Below are 23,293 nucleotides of genomic sequence, written 5' to 3' on the forward strand. Positions count from 1 at the left end.
CAAGAATGTCTAGGACATCTTTAAATGATTAGATGAACCAATTGGGAAAGTTGTGTTTAGAGTAAAATTATAGCTGAGTGTTTAGAGTAGACATATCAAAGAATTAGACTTCTTTTGGAAACTGCCATTTTTGATACAAGTGCCACAACAGAGAAAAAGTTACTCAGACCCCATATTTAAAAATGGTATGGTGCCCCCACTCATCTTCAGATCAAAACAAAAAGTCATACAACTTGGTTTGCTCCAGCAGTTTGGAATAGGAAGAAAGTACGGCTTATTTATGTAATTGCTATTTTGTGGGAACTTTATTTGTGTGTGAATGGATTCAGAGTTTGTCTAAGAGCAGAATCCATATGTTCACTTGCAGCATTGGGGATTGGTTGACAGTTATGTGTAAGTGCCTGACTTTGGACTGCACCATAGGTTCATAGACCTTCATCCATACCAACTCACCTGTGTAACATTAAACAAATTATACCCAACTTCTGCACATCTTTTTCCCCTCATCTACATGTATGAGCAAATATGAATCTCATCTGATAGGTTTGTGGAGGTGAGATGATATATGAAAAGGGCTAAGCCCTTTTCTTAGCACCAGCAAATATTAGTGTTATTAGCAAAACAGTATTTAGGTGTGTCATTGCTGAATTCTGAGGAATTTGTGAAAATGTTGAGATAGGTTTTGAGATTGCTTTGTGAAGGCTGAACCTTCTCCTTTGGTTTTGAAATATAATAAACAAAAATAGAGTCCACATATAATTTTTGTCACAATCACTTCTTGATAACTTAGGATTTTCCCTGCTCATCTGGAGTAAGATTGTCTTATCTAATGCAACATAAATGCCTACTGACTATGATATAATGAAGAGCAATTTAGGTCATTCCATGTATTATGGGGTTTACATGGTAGTCTTGGCAAAACTGGCTTTACCTTAATCCATTCAGAGTTTGTTTTTAGCTTTGTTGGGGCAGTGGTAGAGCATTTTAACTGGTGATTAGAGTAGTCTCCCTCCTAAAACATATTCTTTCTAGGGTCTGTTGGATGCTCAGGGGATTTAGTGTGTCCTCCTTGTCAGAGTGAAATTTGAGCATTTCTAAATCCCATGGGAGCTTGGATACTTGTTCAATCTATAGCTTCCCTATAATTGTACTTTCTTGAGGTATGTGGAGACTTATCCTATGCATCTTTTCTACAGTATACAGCTAATGACTAAAAAGGGATCCTGTATAGATTTGTAACTACTATTATATCACTCTTCTCAATTAAGAATTATATATTTTCACAAACAAATCACCTTACCCCTCCCTCCTCAGTACCATACTCTATTATTTCCTGCTGTTTTAGGGAATTTGAGTTCTGATCAATTTCCTTTTATTTATTTTGTGTTCCCTCTTTGCTCCAGATCTCCTCTCTCTCTTCTCCATGGCTCAGCTGGACACCTGGCACATCCACTCCCCTGATAGCTTTCCTATTCTTTAACCCTCTGGGAGTATGGACCCAAGGTCATTGTGGGATGCAGAAGGTGGAAGGTCTGGCTTCAGTAATTGCTTCCCCGCTAAACATGGATGTTGACAGGTCGATCCATACTCGCAGCCTGTCTCTCTCTTTCCCTAGTGGGGAAGAGCTCTGGGGAAGCAGAGCTCCAGGACATATTGGTGGGGTTGTCTGTCCAGGGAAGTCTGGTCAGCATCCTGCTAGCATCTGGAACCTGGTAGCTGAAAAGAGTGTTAACATACAAAGCCAAACAAGTTGTTGACCAGTCATGGACCTGAGGGCTGGAATAGTGCAGATGAAGAGTTGGGGGGTCCTCCATTTTGTAGATAGCTAGTAGGCATATTATAGTTATATTCCAAAGGGCCTGTGGCTACACTAGTTTTTTGTTTTTTTCTTTTCTGAGCCTGAAATCTGATATGCCAGTGGATCCAATTTATTTTCTGGGGGGATGATGTCATGGCTGGACCAGAAAGCTGGATCAGAGAAGAGAATAGCTCCCTAATATGGGAAGGGGAATAAATATTCCTGATTGTAAATCCCATCGATTTGATGTGATCTAGGGCCAATAATTATTTTAGGAGCCTGTGTGACCTCTGCATCCCTGTAGATCTGAGCTCACATTCTGTGGTCATGAGTAGGAACATTCCATGCTGCCCCAATATCAACCCATCTTCCTCAGGTATAGCATAGAGTATGTTGACCAGCCTTCCTTCGGGGGATGGACCATTCTCTTCCATGGTTGATCCAAGTTGAGGGAAAGGTCCTATGGGGGCCCACAGTGGGGTTTATTGTCTTGTTTCTGAAAGAAATGACCGGTAACAATGGAGAGGGATTTATTCAAGGTTTAGGTTCATCATGTCTGTTTGGGAATCTGAGGACTCCCTGATTAGGGCCCCAGCTGATGGAATGGTGTGATAGAGACTAAAGAGTCATCATTAAAGTATTCCAATCTCTTGCCCTTATTCAGCTTTTGCAGTCTTTGCTTTGCTAAGGTTAGCTTTGGAGTGAGTGAGAGAACTGTAATAGGAAAAAGGTGAGAAGGGTATCTAAGTCTAAGTAGACATTATTTCATTATGAACTTGATACTGACTCACTACAAACTATTGTGTACTTTTGTTTTCAGGTATATATTTTGCTCTAATTTATGGATACATGTGAACATATGCTCTATCTCATGGGACCTGGTCTATATCTAGTTTTTGGGACTTTGTTAGGAAATGAACCTCCTGGGATGGAATTAGTAGAGAATACTATGAAAGGAAAGGACTCACCCGAGTAATGAGGGTGAAGGGTTGACATTCCATGCCTGATGTCTCTGGACACAGTCTGAAGTGAAGCATGCTGAGATGGTACTTGTTGCGTTGATTAAGTTGGGATTGGCGGATGCAATATCATTTGGTATGACTTGAGAGAAGCATGCAGGAAAATGAGCCCCACCCCAGAGATTCCAGGACTGGGGGAAATATAGGCTCTTTAGTGGAAATGTGAGGTTCCTGTTGTCTTAGGGTTTAAGAAGACAATAGCTAGTTATTGCAATCATCACATTGTTTGGCAATTGGGTTAACTTTGAAAAATCCCTTTGTTAGGATTTGCTGTAACATATACACCATCACCATATTTTATGTCCTTTGACATTGTTTGTAGATAGCTACACCACCAGTTGCTTCTGTTCTCCCTGAACTAAGCTTTTAAGAGAGTCAATATATCAAAGACTCAGCCTATGTATTAAAAAGACTAAGTCTGTGCTTTAAAATGTTTGAGACAATCATTTTTCCCCTCATATTAATTAAATAGTGATTTATTTGACTACAAATTGATAGGAGTGTATATAAACACCATTCCCACCACCAAAAGACTGTGTCCCATTCCCTCTCCACCCCCACCCCTTACCCTCCTCCCCCAACCCATGAAGCTGAGCATCCACCCTCACCCTCACTGAGGGTTTTTACTTTGGTGCCCTACTACAAATTTAGTCAGATACTGCTTTGAGATTCACTTTCTGTTATTCTTTCTCAACTTCTGTTTATAAGTGGGATCATTCCATACTCGTCTTTATCTTTCTGACTTAGCTCACTTAATAGAATTCCTTCTAGCTCCATCCAAGATGGGTCACAGAAGGTGGGTTCACTGGGTTCATTGTTCTTAATAGCTGCATAGTATTCCATTGTGTATATTTACCACAGCTTTCTCAGCCACTCATCTGTTGTTGGGCACCCGGATTGCTTCCAGGTTTTAGCTATTACGAATTGTGCTGCTATGAACATAGTGTACATACATCTTTTTTGGTTGGGTGTTATGGAGTCCTTGGGGTATATCCCCAGGAGAGGAACTACTGGGTCATATGGAAGGTCCATGTCTAACCTTGTGAGAGTTCTCCAGACTGCTCTCCACAGAGGCTGGACCAGTTTATGTTTCTGCACCAGCAGTGCAGAAGGGTTCCTCTGTCCCCACAGCCTCTCCAGCATTTGTTGCTGCTCTCCATTTTGAAGTATGCCATCCTCACAGGAGGTGTTACCTCACAGTGAGGTGTTACCTCAATGTTGCCTATGCATTTCTCTGACAATCAGCGACCTGGAGCAATTTTTCATATGTTTGTTAGCCTTTTGGATATCCTCTGTAGTGAATATTTTGTTCATATGCTTTGCCCATTTTTGGATGGGGTCATTTGCTTTTTTGTTGCTCAGTTTGCTGAGCTTTTTGTATATTTTGGTGATTAGTCTCTTGGGTGATGTATGGCATGTGAAGACTTTCTCCCATTCTGTGACGGGTCTCTCTGTTTGTGTGATAGTTTCTTTGGCTGTGCAGAAGCTTTTCAATTTGATGTAGTCCCATTGGTTTGTTTCTGCTTTAGTCTTTCTTGCAATTGGGTTTGATTCATCAAAGATATCCTTGAGGTTTAGGTGGTAGAGTGTTCCACCAATGTTTTCCTCTAAGTATTTGATAGTTTCTGGTCTGACATCTAGGTCTGTGATCCAATTGGAGTTGATTTTTGTTTCTGGTGAGATAAAGTGGTTCAGTTTCATTCTTCTGCATGTTTCAACCCAGTTTTCGCAGCACCATTTATTGAAGAGAGCCTCCTTCCTTCCTTTAATACTGTGCCACACCCCCCGTCAAAGATTAGATGTCCTTAGGTGTGGCGGTTTAGTTGTGGGCTTTCAAATCTGTTCCACTGGTCTGTGTGCCTATTTTTGTTCCAGTACCATGCTGTTTTGATGATGATGGTTTTATAATATAGTTTGAGATCTGGGAGTGTGATGCCTCCATTTATCTTTCTTTTTCTCAAGATTGTTTTGGCAATTCTAGGTGTTTTCTGGTTCCAGATAAATGACTGTAGTTTTTGTTCTATTCTCTTAAAGGAGCTTGGTGGAACTCCGATGGGTATTGCGTTAAATTTGTATATGGCTCTGGGGAGAATATTCATTTTGATGATATTTATTCTTCTGATCCATGAGCATGGGATGTCTTTCCATTTCTTGGTATCAGTTTCTATTTCCTTGAATAGTGACTCATAGTTTTCAATATACAGGTCTTTCACTTCTTTGGTCAGCTTTATTTCTAGGTACTTTATTGATTTTGCTGCAACAGTGAATGGGAGTGATTCCTGGATGTCTTCTTCTTCTTCAGATTTAGTGTTTGCATAAAGAAATGCCACTGATTTTTGTACATTGATTGTGTAGCCTGAACCCTTGCTATATTGCCTAATAACTTCCAGTAGTTTCCTGCTGGATACTTTAGGATTTTCTATGTATACTATCATATCATCTGCAAATAGTGAGAGCTTGACTTCTTCCCTTCCAATCTGTATTCCTTTGATTTGTTTCTCTTGCCTGATTGCTATGGCAAGAACTTCCAATACTATGTTGAAGCGTAATGGTGATAATGGACAGCCTTGTCTGGTTCCCAATCTGAGGGAGAATGCTTTCAGATCTGTCCATTGAGTATGATGTTGGCTGTAGATTTGGTATATATGAACTCCACTATCTTGAGGAATTTCCCATCTATTCCCATTTTTTGCAGTGTTTGGAGCATGAATGGGTGTTGCATTTTGTCAAAGGTCTTTTTCTGCATCTGTTGAGATAATCATGTAGTTTTTGTTTTGATTTATTGATGTGGTGAATGACATTGATTGACTTAATGTATGTTAAACTAACCTTGCATTCCTGGGATAAATCCCACATGGTCGTGGTGAATAATATTTTTGATATACTACTGTATCTGGTTGGCCGGGATATTGTTTAATATTTTGGCATCTATGTTCATCAGAGATATTGGTCTGTAGCTTTCTTTTTTTGCTGTGTCCCTATCTGCTTTTGGTATCAGGGTGATGTTGGCTTCATACAAGGTGGAAGGGAGTGTTCCTGTTTCTTCAATCTTGTGGAAGAGTATTAGAAGTATAGTTATTAGCTGTTCCTGAAAGTTTTGTAGAATTCGTTTGTGAAGCCATCTGGTCCAGGACTTTGTTGTTGGGGAGATTCTTAATAATTGTTTCGATTTCTTTGTCTGTGATTGTTGCATTTAGGTTTTGTAGTTCTTCTTGGTTCAGTTTTGGAAAGGCATATGTTTCTACGAATTCTTCCATTTCTTCCAGATTCTCTAGCTTGGTGGCGTATATTTCTTCACATGATTTTTTTGATTTCTGTGATGTCAGTTGTGTTATCTCCTCTATTGTTTACAATTCTATTTATTTGAGTCTTCTCCCTCTTTAAAAAAAATTTTTTTTAGTGAGTCTGGGTAAAGTTTTGCCAATCTTGTTTAATTTTCAAAGAACCAACATTTGGCTTTATTGATCTTTTGTATGGTTCTCTTATTTTTGATGTTATTTCTACTCTAATTTTAGTGATTTCTGTCCTGGTTGCTTTAGGGTTCCTTTGTTTCTCTTCCTCTATGTCCTTAAGGCATGCAGTAAGGTCGTTTATTTGAGCTTTTTCTTGTTGTTTAATATGTCATTGTATGCCTGTGAGTTTCCCTCTCAATACTGCTTTAGCTGTGTCCCAAATATTTTGATAGCTTTTGTCTTCATTTTAATTTGTTTACAGGAACATTTGAACTTCTTGCTTGAATTGCTTGAATTCTTGCTTTACCCAGCAGTTCTTAAGCTGCATGCTGTTGCGTTTCCAAATTCTGTGACTTTTAGTAATTTTCTGTTTGTTGTCAAATGTTAGCTTTACTCCACTGTGGTCTGAGAAAATATTTGGGATGATTTCAATCCTCTTGAATTTGTTGGTACTGTCTTTGTGGCCTAACATGTGGTCTGTCCTTGAGTATGTGCTGTGTGAATTTGAGAAGAATGTGCATTCTAGTTTTCTGGGCTGAAGAACTCTGAAAATGTCCAGGATGTCTAGTCTGTCCATTTCTTCATTTAATTCTTTTGTTTCTTTGTTGATTCTCTGCTTTGTTGATCTGTCTATGTGTGAGAGTTGGGTGTTAAAATCTCCCACTATTATTGTATTACTATTGATGTATTTTTGTAGTTCTTTTAGTAGGTATTTGATGTATTTAGATGATCCCTCATTGGGTGCATAGATGTTAATAATTACTAAGTCTTCTTGGCTGATTGATCCTCTAATCATTATGTAATGGCCTTGCCTATCTTTTATTACTATATTTAATTTAAAGTCTATTGTGTCAGAGATAGGAATGGCTGTTCCTGCCTTTTTTGTGGTCTATTAGCCTGTCTGATCATTTTCCATCCTTTCAGTTTAAGTCTGTGTTTGTCTTGCTGGGTCAGGTGGGATTCTTGCAAGCAGCATATGGTTGGCTTATGTTTTCTGATCCATCCTCCCACTCTCTGCCTTTTGATGGGTGAATTTAAGCCATTGTAATTTATTAATATTATGAATTGAATGTATTGTAGTGCCATTATTCAATAATTTTTTATTTGCTCTGATATATGACAAGTATTATGGTGATGTTCTTGTTTATAAGAGATCATTTAGAACCTCTTTCAGGGCAGGCTTGGTGATGGTTGCCTCCTTTAACTGTTGTCTGTCTGAGAAGGTTTTGATCCCTCCATCTAGTTTGAATGAAAGTCTTGTAGGATATATTATCCTTGGTTGAAACTCTTTTTCATTCATGGCTCGATAGATATATTACCATTCTCTTCTGGCTTTTAGAGGTTGAGTGGAGAAGTCTGCTCAAAGTCTTATGGGTTTTCCTCTGTATGTGAGTTTGTTTTTCTCTTGCAACCTTTAGGATCCTTTCTTTATCCTTACTTTTTTCATTGTAACTATGATATGTCTTGGTGTCTTCAGGTCTTTGTTGTTTCTGTTTGGGCCTCTCTGCGCCTCTTGAATCTTAATGTGCTTTCTGTTGTTTAGGTCAGGGAAGTTTTCTTTTATTATTTCCTATAGAATGTTTACTTCCCCTCCCTCTCTTTCTTCCTCTGGCAGGCCAATTATATGAATTTTACTTCTTTTGAGATCATCCCATATGTCTCTGTTGTTTTCAGTGTCTCTTAATCACTTTTTGAGCTCTTTTACCTGCTTCTTAATTTTCTCTAGCTCATCCTCTGTCTGGCTAATTCTGTTTTCTGCTTCTGTTAGCCTGTTTTCCCTTCCCTCAGCTTCTTTCTTCAGTTCAGTTATAGTATTAGCTTTTTCTGCTAATTGACCTTTAATTCAGCTATTTCATCTTTCAGTTCTCTAATTACCTAAGGTAACTTGTGTTTTCCTTGAGGGTCTCATATCTTGTTTCCCTAAGTCTGATACCCCTTTCCTCCATAGCTGTCTTAATTTGTGTAATTATAGTGTTTTACTATTGCTTGCATACTTTTCTTATCTATGGTTACTTCTGACTTATTTGGAGTTTCTTCTGGTCTCCTGTCTTAATTTATTGTGGTAGCAGTTTTATTTGGTCTTGATTAAACCATTTTATTTTTATTGATGTGTTTTTTATTTTTCTGTTCTGTCGTTCTTCAGTTGTTCGATTTTGAGTACAAGGCATGCTATATTAAATACTTTTATGACAAATGTAGTCCCCCAACCTCAGAAATTACCACAGTAGTAACTGAAGCATATATTGATGCAGTTCAACTAACTCCAGTTAGACAAACAACATCTCCAGTCCAAGAAAAAATACCAACCAAATCCAAGGGTAAAAGAAAGAGAAATAAAAAAATGGAAATAAGAATAGACAATTATGCAACTCTACTGTCTACTGTAAATTCTAGGGATAGCAAGAGGAGAAAGAAAAGTAGGTAAGAGAGACACACATACAGAGTGAGTCCACTCTGAGTCAGATTTCTTTCCCAGAATAATTCACAAATGAGTATCAGTGAATTCAGAAAGCAAAAGAAGGAGGAAGGACTAAAAGAGGACAAGAACAAGAAAAAACAAAAAAGAGCAGTGAAAGGAAAGATTTTTTTTTTTGAGTCACAGCTGTTGCTTGTTGGAGCTCACCCCAGAGTATACTTCCATGTTGCCATCTTGGCTCTGCCCCCCCCCCCCCATCTATTTCCTAAGGACCCTGCACTGAGTTCTGTAAAGGAACTTCCAGACTTACCTTGCTTATTTCCCTCCTATTGACAATCAGATTTTTATCATTGACTAATATCCAAAAATACTTATTTCACATTTTTAATTTTTTTGTTATTTAAGAGAGACGTCTCTTTTGTGTCCATAGTGGGAATCATTTCCCATTTTTACTCCTCTTTACCATAGGATCTCTCTATCTTGAAGAAATTCACCCTAAATATTTTAGTGGTAAAGACCTTTCTTTTATATAATAAGCTTTTGCCAAGTTTCCATCCTGAGTAAGAATCAGAGTAGAATGCATGGTAGGTATAGATTAGCAAACCAAAATAATATCAGGGAACAGAACAAAGTTAACTCATACATTATATTTAAGTTACTTCTAGCTGTGTGCTTGATATGCTTAAGATCTGGATCATACAAATGATAGCATACTGACTGATGTGATGAGTTCATTTCCAAAATAATTTCTGATCGACTTTGATTTAAAACAACTTATTGATGGTTTATAGTAATTATGGATTGAGTCATTGAAATCTGCATTCACACCCATGTTCTTTAACTAGAAAAATCTGAATTTAATGAAAAATGACATGGTTTTTCTGTGTACAAAAATTCTTCCAGGCAAAGAGTCATACAAAAGATATTTTCTTGGGGCCTGGTGGTGGCACACAAGGTAGAGCACACAAGTTACAATATACACATTACCATGTCCAAGAACCCGAGTTCAGGCCCTTAGTCCTCATCTCAGGAGGGAAGCGCATAAGTGGTTCTGCAGGTGTTTCTCTTTCTTTCTCCCTTTCTATCTCCTATGCCTCTCTCAATTTTTCTCTGTCCCATCAAAAAACAGGGAAAAAAAGGGGGAAGAATGGCCATAGGGAATGGTGATTCATCTACAGGTGCTGAGCCCCAGTAATAATCCTGTTTTATTGCAATGAAACAAACAAACCTATTTTCTTTAATCAGCATAGTATGCTAATCATGATAAAAAAGCTCTTGCTAAATTTCTTTAATGTAGTTTGAAGAGAGTAGTAATCTGATTTTGGTATTTTTAGACAGAAATACTAACAACAATAGGAACTTTTTTTCTTATAGTATGATTAAGAAGAGAAAAAATACAATAAAGCATAATTTAAAAGCCCCAGAAGCTTTCAGTCTTCTTTTTCCTTAATATATAAGATATTATAAAACTGAAAAAAAATTGAGAAAAATAATTAGTTTTTTTTCTTGGTAGGTGGTAGAACCCTCTGGTGATTAGGTGTTCATTAGTAAGTTTTTGCAACAAGGAGTGTTTGCTGGCATCAGTGGAGGATATTTGTGTTTGCTTGCAAATTATATAGCCTGAATAACTATGAGGACAACACAAAAGGGAAATTTCCAAATTAAGTTTTCACATTTATTACATATTCTTGCTTCAGGTATCTAATGCCTATTAATCAGACACCATGGTTTTCTTTTTTCTCTGTGATAATTTTGACTTAGATAACTTGGAAAAGGATAAGTAGATAACTTTTAAAGAAGGTAAAGTATCTTTGTTTTGTGACTGGCTTGTGGGATAACTCGGTCTAGTATTCTTTTTTACCTATTTATTTTTCAAACTTTTAAAATTTTTATTTATTTATTGGGAAGGGACAGAGAGAAATTGAGAGAGGAGGTGGAGATAGTGAGGGAGAGAAACAGACACCTGCAGCCCTGCTTCACCATTCGTGAAGCTTTCCCCCTGAAGGTGGGGACCAGGGGCTTGAACCTGCATCCTTGGGCACTGTAAAGTGTGAGCTTAACCAGGTGTGACACCACCTGACCAGCCCCCCCAGCCTTCTTTAGAGTCTTGAACTTTAGAATTTCTCATTCATTTGTAACTTCAAATAATCTTGTAAAAGGCACTTTTCATTCTATTCTATTTTTATATTTTTTACTTCTAAGTAAAAAATTATTTACTTATTCATTGGATAGAGACATAGAAAAATTAAGAGGGAAGGGGAAGTCAGAAAGGGAGAGTGAGATACCTGCAGACCTGCTTCACAGCTCATGAAGCTTCCTTCCTGCAGGTGAGAACTGGGGGCTTGAACCAGGGTCCTTGTGCACTGTAATAAGTATCATGCTAATTATCTATAACACAATATTGTACATTCATCTTATGAAGATAATGAAGTGATTGATGGTATCTTGCAAATAGAATTTTTATTATTTATTTATTTATTCCCTTTTGTTGTCCTTGTTTTATTATTGTCATTATTATTCATGTCGTTATTGTTGGGTAGGACAGAGAGAAATGGAGAGAGGAGGGGAAGACAGAGAGGAGGAGAGAAAGATAGACACCTGCAGACCTGCTTTACCATCTGTGAAGCGACCTCCTTCAGGTGGAAAGGTGGGGACTTGAACCGGGATCCTTACTCCGGTCCTTGTACTTTGTGCCACGTGCACTTAATCCTCAAATAGAATCTTACAGAGGAAATGTGAGAGGTATGGAAAGATTTGGTGTTTTGACCAGTGACAACAAAAGGAAATTATGTGCCATGTTCAAGTTATTAATAAAGAGTAGGGCACAGGGGAATGAGTACTAGTTAAAGGAAGATAGCATATAAGTGTTGTGCATATATGTGTTCAATTTAGGATATAATAAAAACTTGTGGTAGAATAGATGAGCTCGCATGTCCTTCCAGCTCCAAAATTTTATGGTAATTTGAATTCTTTTGACTTTTCACCCACAATGCACTGCATCTTGGGCTTTCATCTGGATACACCTGGATTGCATGTGATTTGCAGTTTCCTGCTTCAACTTGTGCCATAGTGACATATTATTTTGTCTTTAATTTGCTTTTCTGAAATGACTGAAAAAAGTATGTGTGTAACCCAGGGTCAATCTTGGTCCACACCACATTGAAGGAAGCCTTGATACTGTGGTTTTTCCCCTCTGTCTCTCTACCTCTTTTTCTCTACTTGAAAAAGTCAGAGCAGTGAAGCCTCAGAGATAACACACAAGAAAAGCATTTAGTCATCTACCGTTAACTCTATGGTTTAGAAACAATTTGGTTGACTTTCTCATGCTCTTTTAACATTTCATAATTTATTATAGGGTACTTGTAAATTCATTTATATTTACATAGTTCAATTGATGTATGGGATAAACTATTATTATATTTTCAAATAAGGTAAATGTTCAGTTCCCAATACTTGCCATTATTTCATTTTATAACTTATCACTAGTGGGATCTTGGACCCCATGCTAACCTTATTGTAATATATTGAAAAAGGATCATCAGTCATTTGCCTTCCTCACAAAGATACGGAAATAGAGCAGAAAACTAAATAAAAGCTATTTCTGTTATTATTTTATACCCCTGAATTTAAGGACAGTAATGTTGAAGTATTTCAAGATTATCTGCTCTACTTTTACCTTTAGGTTCCTGATTATTAAACCAGTTTTTCTGCTTTATATCTTAATGCCTTTCAGCCATCAACTTGCAGATGCTACCATGATACCAATCTGAATTCCCTGGGAAGACAACCTCACGAGTGTGTTTTGGAATCCCACCTCCCCAGAACCCTGACCCACTAAAGAAAGATAGAAACAGGCTGGGGGTATGGACTGACCTGTCAATCCCCATGTCTAGCAGAGAAGCAATTATAGAAGACAGACCTCCCACCTATTTCACCCCATAAAGATCTTTGGTCTATACTCCCAGAGGGATAAAGAATAGGGAAATTTCCAGTAACGGGGAGGGGATAAGGAATTCTGGTGGTGAGAATTGTATGTAATTGTACCCCTGTTATATCACAATCTTGTCAATCATTATTAAATCACTAATAAAAATTATTAAAAAATACATTTTAAAGTCTTCAAAATACATTTAAAATAGAATTTCAAAATAGTGAAGAAGTGCAAATGACTATTAGATTTTTTGAAAAATGTATTAGGAAATATTAGTACTTGAACTTTTGGGAGTCCAATTCCAAGCTTTGACATGACTGATAAGTCTGTAATATACTATTAAGTTGTGATTTCATTTATAGTTAGCTGTTCTGTCAGTTGCTGAGATTTGGATGAAATGTCCAGCATATTAGAAGAAATATCTTTTTTTTTTTTTTTGGAGAGGAAAGAGGAAAGGGTCATTGTATTACTTAATTACAATAATTATTTCGAGTTTTTCTCCAGAAGAAAAATTCCATGTTACATTTGTGGAAATAATTATGTAGCCATAGAAATGATGATTTCAGGGATGACTTAGTGCAGGCCATCATGCTAATTTCCTGGCATATGCATTTTATTTTATTCTATTTTATTTATTCAAAGTTACTCAATTACTTTCTGGTTTATGGTGGTGTCAGGATTGAACCTCTGGTTTATGGTGGTGTGAGGGACATTGAAGCCTCAGATATGAAAGTCTTTTTGCATTACCATTGTGCTATCTTCTTTGCCCTTACAAGTGCATTTTAAAGAGTATTGGTGAGAACTAGAGTGGTAAAGAGTATTATGCTATCTTCAAGTTTGCTGCTTGCCATAGTGTAACCTGTGAGCAATTTAACCAAATCAAAATCAGAGAATTGTTTTGGAACTGTTAAGCAAAAGACTTTGGTTGGATTATTTCATCTGGAACCAAAATGTCACATGTGGCATACATCATTTTAAGTTTGTTATTTTAACCTTAGACTTCTGGAAATTTACGGTATTCAGTGCTTTGTATCCTAAGCATTTCTGTTCTATTATACATGAAACTGTACCAGCTCATGGCGAGCTTGGTGAAACCATACCTTGAAGGACCAGAAGGTCCTTTCCATGGTTCCACTTTTTTGCTGTATCTGCCAAATCCAATACATTTTTGTGGGGGAACGGGAATGCTCAAAAATTAAAGAATGGCACAAGGTAATTGAAGCCATTCCATACACGTCTGGGAAAAAAATCCTGAAAGAAATTCCAGGAATTACAGAAAGTAAAAGTTGTGTTATTTTACTTTCACAGAAGCATTTAACACTTTTATTGACAGATTCAAAGGCTTGTAGTTACAAAGTGTGAAATTCTTTTAAAAGTTTCTCATGAAATCAACAGATAACATATCTAAGGGTTGTTGCAAGGCATCCTTTCTTTACATTTGTATAGGGTAGCAATGAACTCACAGATCCATTCTATTTTCCATAACAAACAAATATCTCTTTCACTTGTTATTCACTGGCTGAGTAGCCATAGGCAGGAAATTTCAAATTATTTGTGACTTAAGATGAGTTCATCTGTAATGTTTTGGCCTTCTTTATAGAAAATTGCCCTCAAAGTTAAAGAGGTACTGAATTTGGACTGTCTTTGGTCCAGTAAATGAGATGGGGTGATGACAGGGAGTGTATATTTTTGCTTTTTAATCTAAAAGAAATTATAGATTGAGAATTCAATAACATTCCTTGTGTAAATTTTGGGCTTTCTACATGGATATCAAGGTTTTGTTTATTTGTTTTTTTGCCGGCAGTGAATATGTCTTCCAGAATTTCATGTCATTTTCAATAATGATAGTAAAATTATACACTGCTGTTTCTAAAGTGCTTTCATTATTGATGTGGTTTTGGCTGGTAATGGTGGTTGAGGATGTGGAGGACCTGAGAGAATAAGTCAACATGCAGCAGACATAGTTATAGAGAAGATTAAAGTCAAAGACTATGGTAATTTTGTCTTCTATTTTTATTTATTATATATTTACTTATTTTTATTTGATTGAAAGAGAAATTGAGAAAGGAGGGGGAAGTAAAGAGTGTGAGAGAAAGAAAGACACCTACAGTCCTACTTCACCACTTGTGAAACTTCTCCCTTGCATATGGAGATTGGGTTCTTAAACCTTGTTCTTACTCATGGTAATTTGTATGCTCAACTGGGTGTACCACCTCCTGTCCCCTCATGTTCTCTATTTTTGATGTTCCCTTTTCTAAATAAGTAAATATATTTCCTTGACTTGCTGTTTGAGACTGGAACACATTAAAAGTGTCCTTCACATCCTGTAGCTCTGTTTTCATGGCTTCCATTTACTATAAAGTGGGTTTTTGAAGACATGGATTTTTTTTTCTTAATCCATTTCTTTATATTAAGTTGAGATCTTTGTATTTCTTCAAATTTTCTGACAATGTATTTCCTAAATTCTGTCTCTGGTAGCTCTTTTGGACCTCTTTCATTAAGTTCCTGACCATCTTGATGTCCCAGTATTAGAATTTTAGAATTTTCTTATCCATCTGTTTTGGTTTCTGTTGTTGGTCAGCAAGTGGCTTTGGGTTCTGATTTTTGTGTGAGTTGGGGGCAGAAGGGACAAATTGCAAAGAAGTGGTATTGTATTATCATGCCTGATGTCCTATAGAAAGAGCCTTAGTCTGGGAAGGTGGTGATTAAGGGGGATACCAGACATCCTTCTTCTCTTCCCAGACTATTTCCTGAAAGACTAAACTCTGCTGTGAGGTCAAAGTCATTTTCCTGACTGCAGGGTAGTCTGACTTTGATCACTAGGGTCTCTATTGTAGCTGGCATTTGGTTGGTTTCCCTGTTGCCACAAGGATACTGTTCAGTTCCCTGGTTCCCTTGAATGGTTTCCTGGGTCTTATACAGGTGCCTGTGGCTTCTGTAGTCCTAAACAGCAGTCCTGAACTCCTTTTTTTTTTTTTTAAAGCAACTTGCTTCCTGAACTGTTCCAAGGGCCCTTTAAATCTGCTACATGAATTTGAAGCAATTGCAAATATCGCACCCACTAGTAATTCAATGCCATGTTTCTGCTTGAATCTGTTTCTTCCTCTCCTCTGTTCCTACTATCCACACACAATAATGATGTTTATTTGCCAGAAATCCCTGCTGTATTCTGGTGAAATTTGTTGAGCTATTTTTGCTTTCTGGGAGAGAGCCAACTTCCCAAGACTAGGTCACCATAACCCTGCCTTGAAATTCCCTATCATGATGACTCTCTTACTATAAGAAAATGGGGAATATGGAGTAGAACTTATGTTTCTCACTCTAAAAATGAAGATAAGAGAAGTAGTGTATTGAAGGTCACAGAACTTGCAAGAATAGGGCTAATTCTCCAATAAGTCTATGACTTCTAATTCTGTGCTCTTTCCATTAGCATGCTGTGCCCCTTATGCTACTTCTATTCTTTTTTTTTTTTTTTCATAATGGTTATACAGAAGACTTTCAGGCTCCAAGGTCCCAGGTTAATTCCCCAACATCACTAAAAACTAGAACTCTGCATTCATATCTTGCTATCTCTCTGTCTCTCTCACATACACACACCCCCTTGTTTCTTATGTCTTCTTATCTCTAAAGAAAATTTTATTTCATTTGGACAAGTTTTTAAAGTAGTTTTGATGGAATCAAATTCCTGGATCAATTCTTGATTACTTGGCACTTGGGAATATATAGCTTCTCAGATAGGATAGTGATCTTCCTTCCTTTCTTCCATTGATCTGGGACCTCATACATATTTGATTTCACTGCTTCCAGGTTGCTTTTTCATTCAGACAGAGACAGAGATATAGGAAGAGGACTCTACAGCTGCCCTAGTACTATGAACTCCTATGCTGTACCAGTTCTTGAGTATGGGTTGCATGCATTGTAAGACAGGCACCCTACTTGCTGAGCTATTCCTATCTTAGAATCCAGGGACGGTTTCATTCTTTTTCACTTGTCTAAGCACAGAAACTTATTTGATTTACAATTGTTGTACATGTTTTTGTCTCATTATAAAAGTAATTATTTATGACTATTTTTCTTAAAAATATTAGTAATTTAATATTGATTTATAAGATTTTAATATAATAGGGGCATAATTCCATAGAGGTCCCACCACCAGAATTCTGTGTCCCGTTCCCTCCATTGGAAACTTCCCTATTGTTTACCTCTTAGAGAATATGGGCCAAAATTCTTTTTGTAGTGCAAAAGATGGGAGTTCTGACTTCTGTAATTGCTTCTCCACTAGACATGGGTATTGGCAGGTTGATCCATAATCCCAACCTATTTCAGTCTTTCCCTAGTGGGGTAGGACTCTGGAGAGGCAAAGTTCTAGGAAGAATTAGTGAGGTCATATGTCCGAGGAAGTATGGCTATGTTTCTATATCTCAAATAATAGCTTTCAGTGCCAAGTTACTGTTATCCTCATTCTTATATGTTCACTGAAACTTTTCCAGTGTGGCTGGACAACAGCACACCTGGTTACATGTTCAGGGACCTGGATTCAAGTTCCTAACTTCTACTTATAGGGGGAAGCCTCCTGAATGGTGAAGCTGCAGGTGCCTCTCTTTCTCACTCCCTGTCTATATGCCTACTCTCTCTGTCTCTAACTTATAAATAAATAAGCAAATAAAAAAAGAAAATAATTGAATCTTTACATGAAGTAAATGCTTTACAAGTGTTGCTAATAGGAATAAAAATAGTATAACGGGGTCTAAAAAATACAAAAATATTTCTTTGTACAATCTATATTAGTACTATCCAAAAAAACTTTTAGTAAAAGTGGTAATACTCTATATTTGAACTATCCAGTAAAATGACCACTTGTGATTAGTACCACCAGGGAGTGTAATTTTAAGTTAACATAACTTAAATGTTGCATTTTGCTAACAGTTTTCTGTTACGTAGTGTAAATCTAAAATTTCATGCATTTGAACCCTCAGATTTCAAAACCTGCCTGTGTTTAGGTTTTTTCATACAGTGTTTTCCATGAGGTTGTCAGCTTTTAGCAAGGGATGAAAAGGTAGGCGGAGATTTCCTTTTACCTCTTAAATCTACAGTGGGAGACCCTTTCAGCTCCTGACTCCCTGGTGGGGAGTTGGTGCCTATCCTTCAGTATTTTCTGGAAAGCAGGAGTGACTTCTTTCTTGGAGCAACAGAGGGTTGGGAAAGGTTCCAGAAGGTGACACAGTGGGGATTCCTTAGTATGTGAGGCTTAATGATATATAGTCTGGGATGGTAGGAAAGAAAAGCTTTGTTATTTCCTAAGAAAAGCAAATTTGCAGTCAGAAGAGGATCATTTATTTTTCATTTTTTTTATTAGTGACTTAACAGCTTTACAGAATTTTAAGATTTCATGGGTATAATTTCACATTCATGCATGATATGTGTGAGCTACCACACCTTCCATCAAAGTTTGGTGTGTTCTCCCACACATGTCCCTCTAGAACCACCACAGTTCTCACATTGCCAAAGAGAGAGTACCCCCCCCCCCTAACATTTATTTTAAACAACTTTCCTCATACACAGTATAGACAGTGTTCCATTTTGGGGGCAAGAATCTCTAGACTCTTCTTTTAATATCGATTACCACTAACCATCAGTTTATACATTTCTTCTAGTTGTGAAACTTCAAAGCTCCTACTCTGAAGCAGCTCACTTGGAATTAATAAAAACAAATTTCTTTCTCCTTCTTTCCTCCCAACATATAGTAATAGCAGAAACAGCCTAGGAAGAGAGAAATGCTGTTCATGCAGGGTAGACTCTTTGATCTCAGTGACATCTAAGAACCCCATTTCTCATGCTGTGGCTTCTGTTAACTGCTCTTCAGGAGGCAAAAGGTTAGAGAGGGAGAGATAGGAAAGAAATGGCAACAAAATGAGAGAGTCCAAGTGGGCACTTGAATAGACGTGTATGTGTTTTTATGTGATTTTGGACACGTTCTTTTACAGGATGTAAAACAAGGACTTGGGGAGGAAAAGCAGGTATGTTGTTAATATGAAATATTCATGGGTAGTTGCAAAAGTCACTATAAAGAAATCTTTTATTTTCTACAAACTAAATTTTAGTATTAAAACTTTATAGTTAAGGGTTGATAACATTATTTGTGAAAGGGACTCAAGAAATTTCTATTGTGATTCGGAGAGTAGGATCTGCCCCTAGGATCTTACTATCGAGGTTGACAGAAGCAGTAGACATTAACATTCCTTATTGTGTATGAATCTGACACTAAAATATGTCCTTTCTCTTCAAAAATATGTTCAAAATAGCTTTTTCTTTTTTCTAGTGGAGGTTGGAGGTAAAAATCATGTCCCTTTAGACATAAGACAAAAGTAAAGTACAGAATGTTAAGTGACCTGATTAAGGTCACAGTGCAACTATGACTGACTATACTGGCCTTTATATGGTGGGGGAGTGGGGGGATTTAAAATCAGAAGCCACCAAACTGGAATTTCTCTACAATGAGTGAGATGATGATTTTAAACATTTAACTGAAGTAATGGAACTTGTATACTTATCGTATGTAAATAGTCCTTTAAAGGAGAAAAAGATACCTCAATCTGGTAAAGCTATCATAGAGAAGACAAGTTACCTGTGACTTTGGTTTTGATATTCCAAGCTTTTTTTTTTTTTAAATTAAATCTTGTTTGTTTTAAATGCAAGAAAAGTTGCAAAGATTGTATAGTTTCTGTATGATTCTCATTCAGTTTCCCCAATTTGCATTTACATTTGATTTTCTGAATTTTGCAGTCTTTTTTATTTCTTTATTGGAGGATTAATGTTTTACAGCCAATACTAAATATGATAGTTTGTACATGCATAACATTTCTCAGTTTTTTCCACATAACACTACAACCCTTACTAGGTCCTCTGTCATTATGTCCTAGGACCTTGTATTTTTTTTTTTTTTTGAGATTAGGGCACTAAGTTAGCAGCTTTATTTTATTTTTCAGTAATTTTATACATATGAGCAGTCATTACATAGAATCATCAGGGGAGTATTTATTTTGCTTTACTACAAAATTTTCCAAAAATTTACTGATCAGACAGAACAATCTACATATGTGTTGAAGTTTCAAAATTGAACATGGATATTTTAACTACAAATCTGCTGGAGAAAGGGAACTGAAATCGTACCCCTCTTATCCTATGGTTTTGTCAGTGTTTCCATTTTATAAGTAAATAAATTAAATTTAAAAAATTTAAAAAATAAATTAAAAAAAAAGAAAGGGAACCAAAGAATAATTTGACAGTGTAACAAAAGAACTAAGTTTTGAATAAGGGAGCATCTTGTCAGGTTAGGCTAAAAGGCACTATTGAGGCCTCATAGTCATATTGATGTAAAAAGACTTTTGGAAAAAACGTTTCACTGAAAGTGTATTGAAGGACATGTGCACTTCCCAGAATTTTTGGATTTTTTTTCAATAGTAGATAAAAATAGAATTAACAATGTCTATAAAAATCCAGTTGAGAATGATACTACTTAACTTTAAAGTTGGAAAACTTTGAACATTTGCAAACCGAATGAGAAATTTCTGCAGTGCTTTCAAGGAAAGGAATTATAGGTACACGGAAGATATGGAATTACTTGGGAGTCCAAGAGGGTCATTCTACCTTTGATTAAGGTAGAATTCTTAATCAAAGGTAGAATGACCTTACTGATTAAGGGCACTTGGGTAGGGTCAAGCTAATCTCTCCAATAGTTAATTAGGAGGGATTGACACTTAATATTGGACTAATACCACGGTTATAGTTGTTTATTATATTGAAGTCATTAAATTTGTATTCATGTTTAATGTTTTACAGAAGCATCTAGATTAAATTTCTGAGATTATATCATTTTTCATCTGTAGAATGAAATTTTGTATGATTCAACTTAATATCTAGTAAATGATATGTTTTTTAACTTTAAGTATTTTTGCTTGCTTTCACTTTATATTTTTGTTGTATATTTAACTTGGAAATAAAGAATATCTGTATGAATTCATCTAACATTTATTATAGAAATACGTTGAGTAAGCAGATAGATGGGAAGAACCTTCGGCAAAATGTATTTTTCTTGTGTGGCAGAAAATACATACTTGCATTGTAACTGTTTTATATTTTATTCCCAGGATTAAGTTGGTTTTGTATATTTAGATCAGTGAATTTTACAGACTTAGTAATATCACTATTTTTGCTTCCCCTTGATATCTAAGAAAGTGTATCTGAAAATGATTATCATCATATTTAATTTTCAGCCATAAGGTGGCATCATATCACTTTTAATATTGAAAAAGAAGACTTTTTTGCTCACTAAAATGAATAATATTTTGAATATGTTTTTAAGTTGGAGGTGTACTCATTATTGGATTTTGAAGTTTATAAGCAAATACTAGAAACTAATATCTTCATATTGAGATTAAACAGATTTTTTTCTTGTATTTTATCTTTTTATATTATGGCTGAGTAGTTAGTAATATAATATACTATATTAACTATTAGTACACTTTACCTCATTAAAATATGTAAGGCAGTTTCTTGCATATATAGAAGCTTATCAAAAATACTCATTGCATGATTAAATTAAAATATTCCTTTAATAAGCCTTACTCTGAGGAATACACTTTATTTGTCAAGTTAAATATACAGTTCACTTTTATGGTTGTGACCCATTTCTTGCCAGAATAAGAAGCTTATTTTCATGAAGTTAAATCCAACTGAGTACTTTTAGTTTTTCTACTACTCTTTTAAAAATACATTACTTTTTTTTTTTAACTTGCCACTTTACTTAATCAGAAAGTTCAGGACTTCCAAGTTATATAAACAACTTTTTCTAGTTGCTTGATTGAAATTTTTGGCTTAGTTTTGGAATGCTGAATGAAAAACTTGCTTTATTTTTCTCTGTAGGAACATTTTGTACCTTTGTAGAAAACAATATGAACACTTCCTGTATAAAACTTCTTTTTATTTCAAATAAAGTGATTTTGTTCTTAGAACTCTATATAATTTTGTGGAAAGTTGGTGCCACTTGAATTGCAGGGAACACTGCCACATGGTGTGTTGTAGGGTACCTTGGAAGTCTAGTTAAGAATTTGGAGGTTGCATGAAGAAAAATAAGCAAAACTCCAGAGATCCCAGGACTTGGAGAAATATGGATTTTAAAGAGAATGAGAAAGGTTCCTTGCTGTCTTGAGTTTAAGAAGGCAACAGATAATTATTATTATAACCAAGTTTTTTGGGAGCTTGGTTTACTTTTCAAGCCCCATGGTTACATACAATACTTCACCATGATGCAACCAGTGCCACCTCACCATGTTTCAGATTATATCCAGAGACGCCAGGCCTGAGATATCAGCTCTGAGCTGCAATACTCTAGGGAGACTTTCCTAAATCATGGGACTCCCTTGTTCAATTTCAAATAAAGCACTTCCTAACAAAGTTACAGAACCTAGATATCAATCAAGTCCCAAGAGATTAAATAGATTTTTTTCTTGTATTTTATCTTTTTATATTGTGACTGAGTGGTTAGTAACAGAACATACTATATTAACTATTAGTATGCTTTACCTCATTAAAATATGTAAGACAGTTTCTTGCATATATAGAAGCTTATCAAAATACTCATTGCATGATTAAATTAAAATATTCCTTTAATAGGCCTTACCCTCAGGAATTAATTTTATTTGTCAAGTTGAATTTGCAGTTCACTCTTATGTTACACTTTTACTTTAAAGTATATATTTTCCCCTAAATTATGTATTTATGTACCCTAGCCTTTTATTGATTGATTGATTTTATTGATTTAATAATGATCAACAAGACCTAATTTTAGGGCTGGGAAGATAGCATAATGGCCAGACAAAGCGACTGTCATGCAGAAGGCACCAAAAGTCTCAGCTTTAATCCCCAGCACCACCATAAGACAGAACTGAACAATTCTCTCATAAACAAATAAGCACCCCCCCCCAAAAAAAAAACCCATCTTTACATTGTATAACCAGCTAGAAAGATATTTCTATTAAATTGATTGAGTTGATTCATGGGTTGAGGTTTGGCTGTAACCAGATATTAATGTTTTTACACCCCATCTCCTACTTGTGTGATGATTCTCTACTGGAAAATAACTTTGAATATGATGGAGAGAATAGAACTGTGGCTGGTGCATGTGGATCGGGAGTTGGTATTACTTGTGCAGTGAAGTGAATTGATGAGATGGGTTATCACCTTGATTAGGACTTTCAATTCCCCTCCCTTCCTTCTTTCTTTCTTTCCTTCCTTCCTTCCTTCCTTCCTTCCTTCCTTCCTTCCTTCCTTCCTTCCTTCCTTCCTTCCTTCTCTCTTCCTTCCCTCCTTCCTTCTTTCCTCCATCCCTCCCTCCCCTCCTCCTCCTTCTTCATCTCTCTCTCTCTCTCCTTCTTTCTTTTGTGTTGGGGATCAAACCCTGGGCCTCATATATGCAAAACACAAACTCTAGTATGGAACTATATCCTGACCTGGACTTTGGATTTCTTAAATGTAATAGGAAACAAATGAAGCTTCCTCTCTCTCTCTCTCTCTCTCTCTCTCTCTCTCTCTCTCATAAAAAATGAATTTACATTAGTCTATTGATGGTGGAAGACATAAATAAATCATGGTATATTAATGGAATGGAAAGTTATGTAG

Source organism: Erinaceus europaeus, chromosome 8 (genome assembly GCF_950295315.1).
Source record: "Erinaceus europaeus chromosome 8, mEriEur2.1, whole genome shotgun sequence".
NCBI classification, from domain to species: Eukaryota; Metazoa; Chordata; class Mammalia; order Eulipotyphla; family Erinaceidae; genus Erinaceus; species Erinaceus europaeus.